We start from the raw sequence: 16,764 nt of genomic DNA on the forward strand, positions 1-16,764 counted from the left end.
ATTAGAGCCTTGCCTAGTTCCTCAAGCCGCTTGAAGCTTTTCTTATGGTTCGCTGTATGATGCCCTAGTTGGAAAATAAATCTAACGCAGTTTCAGGGCTGCTGACTCTGGCTACTGCGTAGGAACGGGATGGGAAAAATTATGTGTGGCCACTTCGTGAGTAGGAGACCATAATAGTTTTTTATTTTTTGAGAGACACTCACTAATTTCTTTGCCCTGATCGCCGTCATTTTCATCATCCTCTGCCTCCCCGTCGTGTTCATCTCCGACGACCCCCCCGACCCCCCTCTCACTCTCACCTCCGCGATCATCTGCGTCCACTTCCCACACCTCTTCCTCCTCCGGCATTCAAAGTCCGAGAGTAGACTCTTCAACCTCTTCCGAGCTCTCCGAACTAGCGTCCGAATAAAATTCTTCTTCGGAATTAGTACTTTTTAAACGAGCCGAATCGCGCCCTCCAATACCATCTTTCTAGCCATTGCTACGAGTTGTGGTGAAAGAAATGCGAAGTAGTGATCATTGCGAGAACAACTACCTAAAAAATTAGAAATTCCAACACCCAACCAGTAAGAGTTGAAATTCAAACAATAACAATAAACAAGTGCATTTTTTTTGCATTTGTGGGCAGTACCTTTGTATTTTCTTGTGCACACCTGCAAATATGCATGCCCAAATAGACTGAAAGTGAGCTCAGACACATCAACACCAAACTTTTTTGTAATGCCAACCGTTTTTATCACATTCATTTTGACCAATATGCAGCGGGCTTTGCACAAACAAATTCATTTTAGCCTGTAGCGCCACCTAGTGGATGTTGGGTGTTAACACTCTCAACACACAAATTCCTCTATTTTCATGTTTATGACTCGTCAAAGAAGCGATTGAATCAGTAATCACGGAAAATGTATTATAACACATTAGGTTTACAGCATATCAAAAACTGTGATTTATAACGGGAGTCAATGAGCCAAAATCGGGCATTATTACAAGAATTTCGAGTGAATCTCTCCCTCCTGTTTGCAATAATTATAAATTGCAGCATGGCGCCATTTTGAACTTCTACATTTTTTAACAATCCTGGTGAAATGTCAGGTCCCTAGTGTATTTTTTTCAAATGCTTTTTCTTTGATGAAACACAGAAAAACATAAAAAAGCCAAAAAATGGACAAATAACACCGACGGGTTTTATAGAAAACACTAGACTAGACTATCATAAGGACAGTTTCTCTTCATTTACAGTGTTCGAACTTGCACTTCTCTGATGTGACTTTTGCATTGTCCGTTGTTGGTTGTGCACGTTGTTCAATAAAGCATTAAAAAATACAATTAAAAAAAAGTAGTAGTGTTAGTTGTAAAGCCTGGGTTGAAGCAATTTAAATGGAACGTTTCAAAAAGTAAAACTAACTTTATGTCCATTTGCTGGAGAGGGATCAATAGAAGCAGGCATTTCCTTCCTTATATTGAATCAGCTTTCAAGTTTACAGCTAATGAACGCAGAAAATCAATTTCAAATCGCTACTGCCACCTGTTTACGGAAAATGGAAATACACGCTCCCTTCGTCACGTAAACAATGCACACGACGTCACATCCGCAGTAAGGATGCTGCGATCTGATACATGGATTGGGTATTAGCCCAGATATTGGGGGAAAAATGGATCTGGTATCTGTCAAAATAGTCCCGATCCACACCTTGATACACAGAGGCCAGGGATGTGATTTGACCAAAGTGAAATTATCTGAATATTTAGCCGGGGGTCTGGGGGCCGCGGGCACTCAGTTAGGTCCAGAGCTCATGGGTTTTCCGTGTTTTTGAGTACTTTCAATGCACTCAGATGACAAAGAAATAGACAAAACAACAGCATAAATTTTCAATGTATATTGAACTATCCCATATAAAATTGCAGTTTTAGTCAACTCAAAATCAGTCACATTCAAAAACATTGGACTGCCTTTGCTTTTAAAAACTATCACTGAGAATATCATCATATATATTTACCATGCAATAAATCATTTAATCAATCATTCTTAATTTAATACATAATGCATAACAAAAACATAAAATACCTCATGCAGCAAGCTCTGGTAAAAACACAATCATGCATTCGGATTGACTAAGATCATCTCTGTAAGTGCATACATCAAGACAGTCAACATATTGAAAGCTGAAAAGTGCAAACATGCAGCATTCATTTGAGTTTGTGTCAATGATTAACCATGTTAAATATTTATGGCCATTTTTATTACGTTATAATATTTTCGAAAATTTGAAACGTTTACCACCGACCTCAAAATTCACGACTCTGTCAGCAACTGGTACATGTTGTTGGGGTGGATCACGTCTCTCTATTACCGCTTCCGATTGTGATGTCAATAAGGGATGGAGGCCGTAAAGTTTTGGAGTTTTCGTTTGGGCACCGAAACTTCCAGCGATGGAATAATTTGTTCTTGACTGGAGTTCTTTCACGTGTTTTTTGCTCTTTACGTGACTTTCGAGAGCTTTGAAACCTCTCGCACCATCGTCAACGGTATCACGGCACCAAATGCAAAGCGCTTTCCCGGCACGATCGATCTTCCGAATAAAGTCACTGAACAAATTCGTCACAGTCTTCTTTCCAACATTTGTAGATATATCCTTCTCTAACCAGTCCCATCGAAACTTGTTTTTTACGATCTTGTCAATTTCCTTAACTCGCGGAGCATCTTTGCGTTCGATCGCGGACATCTTTCTTTAAACACCCGGCAAAAACGTCTGAGAAATTAACAATGGCACACTCCTATGCCTTTATAACAAGCGCGTTTATTGGTCAACAAACACTGGCATACGCCTATGCCTTTATAACAAGCGCGTTTATTGGTCAACACGGAGACTTCAGCCAATCGCAAGATCAGTTTCATTTCAGTTACGGAAACACTAAAATGGAACACTGTTGAGACGAAATCGGATTTTTTATCACTTAAAAAATTGTAACATTTTATTTTTGGAGATAAAAAAAAGCGGAATTCCGCGAATTAGCGGAAAAATCACATCCCTGAGAGGCTTATCTCCAGAGCATGCGCAAATTCATGGTGAGGTAAATAATATTTCCCCTTTGCTACGTTGGCGCAGCCAATGTCAGTCAAAATTGCACTGGGGGAACATCGGAAGCCATTTGGCAGAAAGGCGGGCTCCGCGTCGCCAACTCGCAAAAGCCGGCTCGCTGCCTCGCCGCCGTCGGGACGAGATAGAGCGGGGGCTGGTTGGTCTCACCGCCAGACAAGCGGGGACCTTTGCTCTTTCTTTTGCGAAGGTCCAATCGCCGCTCGATCGGGGCCTGCCTCGCTGCTTTCGCGAGTGGCTAGCCAGTAGCCTCCGTGGAAGGACGGCCATGTGGGAAGCGGCAACAGAGTTTGCCGAGGCGGGCGAGACAATAATAATGTTATTAGAATAATGTTATTAATTATGCCCGTTGTAATGGCATTTTGTACATAAAAGTGACATTTGGTGATCATCTATTTTCTTAAACTATGAAGAGCAAAAAAGCATGTAGCCTATCAATATTTCTTTACGTGCGGATATGAAAGACAGTGTGCAGACAGAAGAAAGTGACGCAGGAGCCTTGGCCACATTGAACTCATTTTGTAAATCTCTCCCCATGGATTTTGGAATGACCTTCCGTTAAATATTGGGCAACCTCCCTCTCTACCCACTCTTAAAACACATTTTTGTTCTTTGGCGTTTGACTCGGCATGAGACTCATGATTGTTTCAATATTTTATGGTACCTGCTGTATTTTGTTATTAATTTATTATTTGTTTGATTTACTTATTTACTTATTTACTGACCTACTTGTGTTATTTGACGTATTCATTTACCCACTTAACATAATTATTCATTTATATGGTTTGTTTTATTCCATGACTGATTTTTACTCCATGTACAGCACTTTGTATGAAATGAAATTCCGAGTTGAGCAGTTTTTGGTCTGTGAGACAAAGTGACGTGAGAACCACAGTTGTGATTTTGCCAACCGTCAACTGCACAATTGAGTGAGATCAGTTTATTAAACTGATCTCTCGACATAGAAAACAGGCTGGACTGCTCTACATAATATAGTATGACATAATTTGGAAAAATACGTACAGTACATGCAAATATACATACATACATTGCAGCACATTATTATAATTATTATTTTAACTTACTTGATTTTACACAATACTGTGAAGCGCTTCTCCATTGAATCATACCAAAAAAAAGCACAGCATGGAGTTTTCATGTTCCTTGCTTTGGCTTGTTTATCAAAGTAAAGACCTAAAAACAAAATGTTTTTGAAGTTCTATTTAGCTGGGATTCATTAGTCAGTCGTGATTAAACCGTAGGAGGTATCACGCATTTGGACTCTCGCTTGACAAGCATTATTTCCTTTTTAGCGCCGTAGTAGTGTCTCTCCTTTTTGTTTTTCGGTGCTTGAATTTAGAAATGTTCTTATATCTGTAATTTATCATTTCTGCAACCCACATGTGGGTTACGGAATTCATAAGCCAGGCCTTGCTTTAAAACTTCAGTCAGTTCAGGTTAGTCTGTCACCATTAAAAGGACTGTAGATCATGCAGCTAGTGAGTCGAGTCCATAATGTTGACAGTTTTGTTTCAACTTAAGACACTCTCCATAACGTTATCTCATTGGTTGAGATAGAGCCTATCACATGCGGGGATGTCGGAGACCGTGTGTAACGCTTCATATGATTGACCGAGCCAGGAACATAGAAGTGAAAAAGCTGCCGTCACTTTTTAATCGTTGCCATGCAAATAAAACAAAAGTAACGAGTAAAAAGTACAGATACTGTTTTTAAAATGTAACGGATAAAAGTAAAAAATATTCTAACAAATAAATACTCAGTGAATTACAAAGTACTGGGAAAAAACTACTCAAGTACAAGTATTTGTACTTTGTTACTTCCCATCTCTGATTTTAATCAATGTAGTAGTGCAACAGATCTTTGAGCCATAACTCGTTCGGACCAAGTGCGAGGACGAGTCAAGATAGCCACCGCCGCTGCCTGCTGAAGGCCAACCAAAATAAATGGCTACCAACTAATACGTGAACATCAATGCAATAGGGTTGGTTGGCTTTTACTTTGAAATGGATATAGAAATGGAAATAGTGTCTTCTAACTTGACTCATTGTTACGGTCCACGGTATTTCGTGGCCGTTTCTTTTTTCTCCCGTGTGGTGGAGCAACTCTCGACGACCAAGATCAACACAACGCCATCCTGAAATCATATTCAATCGCTAATTAAGGACACCAAGAAACCGCTATTTAATGACGCTGTCATTTTATGATACGGCTGGCACAAAACTCCGGCGTTAGCAGTTAGCCGCTAATGGAATGTAAACGTCTTGCAAAACGTGCGATGCATTCATTTGCAGTCGGACATTTCATTCTCACACAGAAAGAAGTCCGTCAATGCATTAAACGTTAACAATTGCAAATATGACAACAATGTGGGTTTTCTATCGATCTATAAAAGCTGACATATATCAAGAGGAATGATGGGGGTCAAATCCCTTTGCTATTTTACCTAATTACAATCAATGGTACATCTAGTCACTTATGTTTACAACACCTAACCTAATAACTAGGCTTCCATCCATTCCCTATTCATAAAGAATAAACGTTCCTTTCTTATACATAATTCTTATTTTAAAAAACTGGAATGCCGTTACATTAGCCCCCTTTCAACAGCAGGCAAACACTGAACAATAATAATAATATTCAGAGTTATACAATAGCAGTTTTATTTTCATCAGTCATCTGAGCTTCAATGACAATTGTGTGGTTTTCCCAAGGGGGAAATGGTTGGAAGGCCTCACGATAAGAGCTGGACCCTGTGTTGAACAAAATAATGTTCACATAAAGAAAAGCATTGTTTCCTTTTCCTTCTTACATAAGTTACATAAAATAATTGACTTGTTTTGCCAGCCGCTGTTTGTTGCATGCAGACAGTTCTTGTTACAGTAAAATATCTTGCAAATACATCTTGAGTCACTGTCAAGCTTTACGTCAAATGAAACTGCGGTATGCAAATTGAGACGATTGTACACCAGCAAATATGGCCATGCTGCACCTCCCCAAAAATGGTGCGACCAAATCCTGTGCAGTGCGACCAACTGAAAACATTAGTTTAAAAGTTAGTGTAGAGCCCCGCAGACACCACCGACCCCACTCCCTTGACGAATTAATTTCGGTCGGGCCCCGCCACTCTGGGCACGACGTGGGAAACAAAAAATCTAACGATTTTTCACAGCCCAAAGTTGGCCTGTCCCCAATGCTGAAAAAAAAATCCTAGAGGAAATACTGGGTCCCTTCACAGCTTTCTGCTGTACACAGCTTTACTCTGCACAATTAACATCATGTTTGTCCATTTGTTTAGTGTGTATGTGTGCTACCTGGGTAGTATGTATGTGTTTTGTATGTGTTGCTGCGCAGTTTCGAGCTTATCTGGGTCCAGGCGTGAATCTCCATGAAGATGAAGATGAAGCTTTAAGATTCTTTGTAGCTCTGCCTTGCATCAGACAGAGAATCTGGGTGGAATCAACACTGTCCCGCGAATGTCGGTCCAGCAATAGAACCAATCTGCCATGTCAGGAATTGAAATTAATAATACAATCATGAATTACTGTACAGTATTATATTTCTCTTAACCAAAGTGTAACTTCAAATACTGGTCACAAAATAAATGATAAACTATTGAGATATCAATGTGTCATTCAAAGTATTTATAAAACATGTTACACAATTTAAAGGATAATGATATCTATCTAATAAACAGTCTATTTTCCCATTCACATGACTTTGAAGCAATTTGTGTAATTACCCCAACATGAATGCATAATGTAAATTAAAAATAAAAAAAAGCTGTCAAATGAGTACAAATCACAACTTCACCTTACTCACTCGGCATTTCTAACCATCCGGCATTAGACATGGCATCCAGAAATGACGCAGTTAAAATGAGAAGTTCTCATACAGAGATAGATGCGTTACAAAAGTCAGAAAAGAAAAACAAAACTTAAACTAAATGTAAGAAACAAAATGTTGCTGTACATTTATAGCTTACTTCGATTTGTCTTAAATGACAAATAAAACATTTCAAGACTTTGGAATCATAAACATACCCAGAAAAGTTACACGGCCGCTAGCATTAGCAACGTAGCATGCTAAAAGTTATACTCACAGGAGCAACTCAGTATCAAAAGCAGAGTAGTCTGGAACTTTCCATCAACGACTTAACAAGTGTATGGACTACAAAAACTTTTCTTTAGAAAAATGTTCTCAGTTTTTCTCTCGACTGTATCGTAGTTTGTTAGCGTCAAGCTTTTTCCTGTCTTTCCCAGCATGCAATGCGCATATCACCGTATTGGCATAAAGTGCCATCTTGTGGATACTTAAAACCATAACAGTCACTTCAAAAACAATTCACATTCAAGATTCAAGGCGTTAAAATAAAAATAAATAACCGTAAAGACAAAATAGCACTCAATAGTAAAGTTTAACTGTACTTTCCATATGGGTTACACCGTTTATACAACACAATGTAAATAATGTCTTTCTGTGAATATATCAGTTTTGTTCACACAAAGTCAGCAAATTTGCTAGTATATTGAGACAAGAACAGCATTATTTCAGAATTGATATTATTTGTTTTCTGTTGTGTTGAGATTTTCAAGTGTAAAATACCAATAAAGGTTTGGGAATACTTGTCTTATCTTGTCTATTATTGCAAACCTGGTTGGATTTGTAAAAAAAAAAATAAAAAAAATACAGGAATAAAATTCCAATAAAATTGAAAAGTGTCTTTGGCAAGAAGAACTCTAGTGTTGTTTTCAACGATGGCACAATAAAATTCCAATAAAATTGAAAAGTGTCTTTGGCAAGAAGAACTCTAGTGTTGTTTTCAACGATGGCACAAGATGGTAGGCCGTACTCTTTACTTTACTTCATTCACCCTTTGGCTTGTTTGTCTGTTTATCTGTAATGGGTGTCTCATTCATTTTCCATATTAAGCTCTTTAACTGATGACATATGAGGTGGCAAAATTGAGGAAATCCGAGACCTTCTATTTGTGTCTTAGAATGCAAAATGTTGGGGCGAATGTGGTGATGAAAAACATTCCTCAATATTTATACCACATTCTTCGGAACAAAACGTGCCTGCTGGGAATACAGTAATTTCACCAAAAGGTACAAAATGTAAGTTCATTCTGGCAAAAGCTCGCTCATATGTCTCGAGTATATATTTATCCTTGACATATTGGTATTTCTTGAGAAGACACACTAAATAGTGAACAGATTCTGTCCATGTTCTGATTGCTGTCCTGAGCACTATACAGACAATGATGCCCCTGTGACTCCCTCTTTAAAGTCAAAAAGCAGACCAATAAAACCTAGAACAGATGTGGGAATGTATAAATTCCATGGACAGTAAGCATGGAAAGCTGGTATTGATCCAAACCTGTCCAACAAGGATCTGTTAAAAGTATAGAAACTGAAGGACGCCCAATTGGAGTGGACAGGTATGTGCAAAAAAAAACAAAAAACAATACTAAAACATCTTCGTTTGATTTGCTTTTACTCTCTCCTCTCTTCACTTTGGACACCATCTTGCAAATTAGTCAAAAGGCTATAATCCCATACATATTTACATTTGTAAAAGTTCATTAATACGCTATGTCTCATTTTTAAAAAATAGACAACAAAAAGATGACCGAAAGCTGATGAAACGGTGTGCTGTTTGAATGAGGCCGTGTTCAAATGAATGTTCTATGGAGCCTCACGTACTGTACTCTCTCTCTCTCTCTGTCTCTCTCTCTCTCTCTCTCTCTCTCTCTCTCTCTCTCTCTCTCTCTCTCTCTCTCTCTCTCTCTCTCTCTCTCGTCTCTCTCTCTCTCAAACACCTGGGCCCAAAATCCAAATCTCGGTCAGGATAAATCCTCCTGCTCTGCTCTCACTATCAAAATCTGTTTTGCTCATCTGTTAGTCATTGCATGATCACAAGATGAGAACCTCCAGCTGCAAAAGTTGTTCTGGATGCACCACTTGTACCTCCAAGCTACTAAATGAGCCCACATGATACATCACTTGTTCTGCCAGCAATAAAAACCTGCCAATAATAACCATCGTCCATCCATTTATTATCGGAACCGTTTGTCCTACCTATCACAGAGAATAGATAGTTCCCGTGTGACGTCATCACGTTGTGCGTCTCCATGTTGTTCGGTTTGGTTTCCTAGCAGTTGGCACGGTGCTCGCTTGTAAATTTCAACAAAGGTTCCTTTTCACAACCGAAATCATGGTTGTTTCGAGCACATGATGTTAATAATGACGGTCGGGGTCTGGGGGGGCTGGCGGTTGGTGAGGGTGGGGTCGGGAAGGGGGGGGCTTGGTTGGGGGGGTGGGTGGTGTTGTGGGTGGCTGGGTGACCATCACCTTGAAGTTGCCGCCATAGAGATAGCTGCTCCGACCAACTGGGCTGGATTTGGATGAGGACCCGCTTCTTTGATGTCTTCTTGCTGTGCTTCAATTTCTTCAATGGACTTTCGCACTTTTCTCGTTAATAATGTTTAGTATCACAAACTATGTACATTTTTGCCCATTTGGCACTTAGTCATCTTGGAAGTGGGATTACCACATTTGCGGTCCATTCTCAAGGTTTCTCTTTTTTTTTTCCTTTTTTCTTTTTTCTCTCTTGTGGTTCGATTAGGGGATGTTGTTGATGTTTGTCAACTTCGGGCATGTGAAATACTTTGAGACTCTTGTGTGATTAAGGACTATATAAATAAACTAGACTTGACTTGACATATATCGCTAAATCCCTCAGTGATCACGTCACAGACCGTGGTTAGCTAGTATCAACAGAAAGGATGAACCCACGAAATACTCCAAGATCTGTTCAGATCACTTCATCACAGGTTAATTGTGACTAAGCATGTTTACATTGTGCATATTGTCTTAGTCCGTTCCTGTCCAGTCTAGCGCCTGCAAGCTAAAACCCCACAGTAGTAAACAGTACCCCCGCCCCCTTACAATAAATGGCTGCACACAACTATTTACCACGAGTGGGGGGAAAAAAAGGGCTTTTCTTTTATCATCCATATCCTCTATAAAATAGCGCGCACACATGCAAAAACATTATGCCAGGGTATTTTAATGAGCACAACTGTATATTCCATAAGTGCATAAGGTAGCTTTGACATCACTATCAACACATTGGAGTTCACGGTCATGCTTTGCATTTTGCGCACCCATCCACAACACAGCTGGTTGTTGCCTCCATTGATGTATATGCCTTTAGTTGTTCAAAGGTATACGTACTCTTTGCATTTATAAGGTAGTTCACAGTGTTCATGATACATGTGACCAGAGGCTGGCGTTTTGCACCGTTCACCAGATCTTCCTTCTTCAATGTGTAGGTATATGAATCATTAAAATGTTTGCGGTATACCACTGGCGTTCCTTTGCCTGTAAGCTTTCCCGATACAAAGAGGACTTTTGCGTGCTCAGTCATTGCCGTCAATTTAGCCGTTTTAATAAGCGTTGTTTATACTATTGTCTAGGCTTCTAGCCGTGACACTCCAAGCAATATGGTGGAAGGAAGCTGGACACGCCCACCGGCTGACTTTGTGGGAACTATCTACAGTGTAATAATGAAGAAGAATAAAGAGATTCAATTAGGCTGACGTCATAACACAATTACAGGAAAAGACAAAAAAAATCAACAAAGCCTGTGATTTGCATAGATCAGAACAGAAGATCTATTTTCAAGGGGATCTTCTGCAAGATGATGACTATCACCCACAAGGGAACAAACAATCCAGACAAGTCAAAGCGGTTGCCAAAATGCAAAAATACTTCTTTGTCAGATGGGTTTATTTTCTTCAAATTAGGAAATATGCATGTCCTATTCAGTCTTCAAGAAGATCTTGTTTAATGATTAGTTTTCTGCTTTGTGACTAAAAACTAACTTGACTGTGTCACCGTGCCGTGAGATTGTGAGGAAGTTCAATAGGTCTACATGAAACATTTGTGCCTCAGGAATGGTTGCTCACTCACTGCTAAAAAGCATGAGGTTCATTTTGATAGAGTAGACAATATTAAGTATTGTACTCTTTGCGTGTTCAATTAACTGAATGGTGAGATTCTGTTGAAGGAGTTCCTTTGCAAAGATTTAATTACCAGAAGCTTCTGGTCCACATTGACAAATTCACCCAAGCGATGTCTCTGTCCTGATGTGGCTCTCTCTCTCCAGCTCACATCGTTATTTATTCACAAAAAGGGTTCAGAAAAAGGTCAGCCCACAACACACCTGTTTACAACTGGATACAAGAGAATCCGTTCCCATGGGTATAAATCAGATTAAAAGAATACAGAAATAATGAGCCTGACTCCCTAGGTGACATAGCCCCGGAAACCTCCCTTTTAGATTACAGAATGAATAGACAGACCCGTTGCTCTTTCTCATGAAAGTAACACAGATAAGAATATAGGTCTATTCATTCAGCCATACTGAGTTAACATAATTATAAACGGCTAAAATATAATTTAAAACTAAAAAACAATGTTAATAACTCATCATTCCCTCATTTGAGCTCTTGAGAGCTCAACACATTAAAACATTTTTTTTCAATGGTTGTGTGATAAAAATAATTATCCTTAAAACATCCCTTTAGCAAAAGAGGAGGTAATTTAGCAATCATATGACATTAAAAAACAATTTGATACATTTAAAAGATTTTTAGTGGAATAAGCATAGCATATGTGAGGCTTAACATAAAATGTTGTTCATTGAAAAGTGTCGCAATGTATCGGCAGACGAATATGTGTTCTTTGAAGCCATCTTGTGATGAAGTTCTTTGAAGGTATTTTTTTTTTAATGAAAAGAGTGTCGCAATAGTTCGTCTCTTCTTTAAGAATTTGGGGTAGACTACCCAAATTCTTCGATTTGTCACCTGGGATTATTCTGCCCAAAATGTGACTGATCAAAGGAATGATTGCCCAAGAAAAGGCACTTGCTCTTGATCCGTTGACTGATGTCCTCAAACGGCAGCTCCGGAACCGGGCACGGATTCAGCTGACGTGGCTCCAGGTCGGAGGTGATAAGATTGATGCTCCAGTTGTGGAATTTCGTCTCTCCTTTCAACCTGAGAGCATCAGTTGATGAGATGGCCGAGCCTGGCACGTCTCCGGAAGCCTTGTAGACCAGATGTGGCATTTTCTCTGTGCAGAGAACTGAACAAGATTTCCTCACCAACCCCCTGGGGCCGTTCTCCTGAGTGCAAAAACTTTTCATTTTTAGTTTCTCATAAACTCACATAAATTTTATTTGGAGGAAAAAACCCTGATAGTTTTTGTTAGTTGGGATTAATAAATGTTATTTGATTAAGATCCGTAGGTCCTGTGCTATTGGAACAGGAAAAGATCTATTTTTTTTTTTTGACATTAAAATAGAGCCCAGCCCTTGATTGAGTTGAATGACATTCGCTCATTCATTAATATAAGACAGAGCTTGTAAATATTTATCTTTCAAATAGGTTTTGTTCAATAATAGGTAATTTTTTACCATGACTAAATTTGTTCTAAATTTGCATAACTGTGCCTTTCATATCTTATTCTCTTCCCAGAATCCCATGACCGGCCGAATCCTGGCATGCTGGGAAAAACTCACATATATTCATATTATCTATACTCTTTTGCAAACACTGGGCTCCAAACATTACATTTTTCAAATGTGATTCTGAGATAAAAGATATAATATAATATAATTACCTTCATTCGGCGAATATGCATTATTGTCCTTGCTTGCTTCAGACTTACTTTGCGATCGATTTCCTCTGATAGATTTCAAACTCATCCTGTCAATTGGAGTGTAGGCCGATACCCCACAACCTTTTTAATTTCATTTTTAAGTTTGATTTTAATTTTCTAACTCGTCTACATTAGTTAAATTCTTAAACATAAACTCCCTCATTTGACAAAGATCCACTGATTTTTTCAAACACGTCAAGATAAAGGGAGGACAAAATAGAGACCTCATGACTCAAAAAACGTCATAAATAACTCAACCCTCTAAATCAGGCTATGAGATAAACAAAAGAGCTACAAAACACTATAAAACTAAACATAAGCAGATACAACTTAAGACACTAATATATGATGACTTTGGGGCCATAAAAATAGAGGTAACCATATTACTCTAATTCTCCTAGAGTCCCGAAAATTATTTAAACTACCAATCAACCTCACCTCTTTTATAGATTAGTGGGGCGGAGGATAAAATCACCTTCAAACTGCTAATCTTTCACATATTAGCGGGGCTCATAAAAAACACAGCACACAAAATATTTCTGGGATTTATAAATCACAGTGCTGTTAAAAAAAAAAAAAAATCTAATTTAGCCATCAAACTCTTAGTTAGTCTTTTACTCGTTACTACTTATTCTATTCTATTATTTATTTTATACTATAGCTGCAGCTGGACGAAGTCCAAAAAAGTTCCTCACGGGGAAAATAAAAATATATCATATCATAACATATTAATAAAATTCCCATTGTACCAATTCAGAAACTGATTCTCCCAAAAATATAGGCAAAAATTTAATAGGCTATAGATTGAAATAAATTTTCTCAATTTCCTGAAATATCTTGCTATAGATCACAGCTCCCCCTCAACACATTAAAAATGCCTTGCAATCACCATGTAGCATTTTACTGAATGGATCACATCTCATTCCGACCACCAACTTTCTTTGTCCAGACCCCCAGCAAAAGGCAGGACGGCAGCTGTTGTCAATGTTCAGTCCTGGCCAGCATGGCGGCTGTTTGTGGCAGCAATGTTCAGAGCAGGCATTTAGATTTCCTCTGGATGCAAAACAGCCATAGGGGAGAAGTCACTAGAATGAGGCGTATACACAGTCACTGGGCATCGAGGAATTTGAACATCATGTTTTTCTTAGGCACAGGACGAGAAGACTGTTGCTCTGCGGCTCTTGACCTTTGACCTCTGCCACATCCATTCAGACGCTGTCTGCAATGTGGATCCGATGACACACAGTCTTTCTGAGAGCTCACCTGATCAAAAAATGCACATTCGTTGATACAATGCTTTAAAAATGCCAGACTGAGGATATGGGATCATAGCAAGACAGTTCACTCCCTGCTTTCTCAAAAATGTTTCGTAAAAAACACAGCCTCTTTATTCATTTCTCTTTTCTTTTTTTTTTCAATACCCCTTCAAATAGCTACTAGCCATACAACGTATCAGCAGCTGGGGCGCATCCCGTTCGCAGTTTGTAATCAGTGAAGGCCATCAAACCCTCATCTGCCTTGGAACTCAAACATCAGTTTCTGAAATGACACACTCAGAGAAAAAACAAATATTAAAAATCATTATCAACATGTCTTTATTCAACTATCTTATTTCCAGCCACAGCTATAAAGATGTAGGCATAATTATATCAACTCTCAAACAAAATGCCATTATTTTATAACTTACTCTTTATTCATTTGTCCCGAAAAGGGAAAGTTAACAAATTAACCATCGTCATCAATCATTAAAATGTAAAGATTTATTAGCTCAGTCAAATACTATTACTTATTTTATATTGTTTATCATTCCTCTCTTACCATTTTGACAAAAAAAGAGTCCCATTACGAGGACACATTATGCTCACAGCGCACAGCTCAGCCCCCACCTTTTTTTCTAACCTAGAAACGGGGGAAAGGGGGGGGGAGGAATCTTAACATTATAAATCGCAAAACCTATTTTATCATATTCCCATTAATAAAACAAACGCCACTATCACAACAGTATCATCTCACACAAAACAACACCAAACTTAGTTAAAATATTAAAAAAACAAAAAACAAAATCCCCATATGCACACTTCTCACTTACAAACCCCCACCTTTTTTTAGAAGCTAGGTCACACACTCAAATGCATACGCACACTCTTCAGTCAATATAAAAAAATAAAATAAACGGTGTTATTCCTTCAATTCGTTGTCTACAAATCTTATAGCATTTAAACTGCAGTTTTATACGGTGATTTCAGTAAACTGGTAACTTTGAACAACCCATCCGTAAACTGCTCCACAAATGCTGGAGTCATTTTAGCATCAGATTCAGCCTTTTTACATTACCAACAAAGAAAATACAAAAGTCTGACATACCATTTCGTCCAGCGAAAGCTTTGTATACAATCGATCCATAGTTCGTTTTTTCATTGTTCATCGACGCTTTTATTTTTCGCTGAACCGGAAGCGCATTCAGGACAAACCATTCTGTATCCGGGTCGAAATCGGCTCCATTTTTGTTTGTAGTTTTTATGTTTACTTCCGGATTCAATACAGTGACGTCTCACTTTCAATATTAATAGTTCAATATGTTAACACATATGGCCACACACAGACACACATAAGAATCACGTGACCTCTCGTTTATACACAGCGGTTACCCAATCCCGCTGAGCTAAACTGTTCTCCCTTTATTGCAAAATTTCTGCAAGGCGCTTTATTAAATAATGAAATTTATCACGTGCTAACGAACTCAACCGTGGAACAAAAGAAATTCAAACGGGAATCCTGACCTCAAACCACAATAAAAGCGCCAAAAAAATAAAAGTTACACGTAATCTCTCGATTGCAAATACAGTAACACAAATCCAATTATTACTGTAATCAACCTGGACCCTCAATACTGTTCAATTTCAAACAGGCGCTTTTTCAAACAAAAAAAAAATATTACGTGTTTAGGACGTTTCACACCAAGAGCCATGAACAATTATGTTACTTAGTCCTCAAATCGGCCAAAAACTGCCAAAGCAAAAGCGCAATACTATAATCTACAGGCTGCACTTCAATGCACCGCCTCACGACGTGTGTAGTTCAATATCGTCGGAATTATCACAACTCACAACATCAAACTACAACTCGTTCACACAGATCTCTTTTAAAATTTAGATAATTTTGCAAGACGAAAAAACCAGCTGCAGCGGACCAGACAGACAAAATTTCTTCTACGTGGATAAAGATCTCCACTTACCGGAATTAATATGGCGCCAGAAATTCCGCCCGTCAGGGAACGCCGCAGCCTGCTCAATCGTCAACAACACCATCCGTTTGGTTCAACGGAGGAGACCATTCGTTATAATTCAGCGTCGGTGGTCACCATTTGATAGAGTAGACAATATTAAGTATTGTACTCTTTGCGTGTTCAATTAACTGAATGGTGAGATTCTGTTGAAGGAGTTCCTTTGCAAAGATTTAATTACCAGAAGCTTCTGGTCCACATTGACAAATTCACCCAAGCGATGTCTCTGTCCTGATGTGGCTCTCTCTCTCCAGCTCACATCGTTATTTATTCACAAAAAGGGTTCAGAAAAAGGTCAGCCCACAACACACCTGTTTACAACTGGATACAAGAGAATCCGTTCCCATGGGTATAAATCAGATTAAAAGAATACAGAAATAATGAGCCTGACTCCCTAGGTGACATAGCCCCGGAAACCTCCCTTTTAGATTACAGAATGAATAGACAGACCCGTTGCTCTTTCTCATGAAAGTAACACAGATAAGAATATAGGTCTATTCATTCAGCCATACTGAGTTAACATAATTATAAACGGCTAAAATATAATTTAAAACTAAAAAACAATGTTAATAACTCATCAATTTGATCTGACATGCCTGCATTTTCCCAACTTGCCTCACAACTCCAGCAAACTGA

At 38.7% G+C, this 16,764-nt stretch overlaps 1 long non-coding RNA gene across 1 annotated transcript; it reads right to left on the bottom strand.

Annotated features, from left to right (window-relative positions):
- Positions 1-11,258: 11,258 nt before the first annotated feature.
- LOC147180050 (uncharacterized) lies at positions 11,259-16,729 on the bottom strand. The gene is made up of 2 exons (XR_015094064.1): positions 15,210-16,729; positions 11,259-12,309 (listed from the first exon to the last, which is right to left on the bottom strand). It is a non-coding gene; the product is annotated as an uncharacterized LOC147180050 (long non-coding RNA).
- Between the last annotated feature and the right edge of the window lie 35 nt (positions 16,730-16,764).

Source organism: Leptonotus elevatus, chromosome 2 (assembly GCF_054856555.1).
Source record: "Leptonotus elevatus isolate MCC_2025b chromosome 2, RoL_Lele_1.0, whole genome shotgun sequence".
Classification (NCBI taxonomy): Eukaryota; Metazoa; Chordata; class Actinopteri; order Syngnathiformes; family Syngnathidae; genus Leptonotus; species Leptonotus elevatus.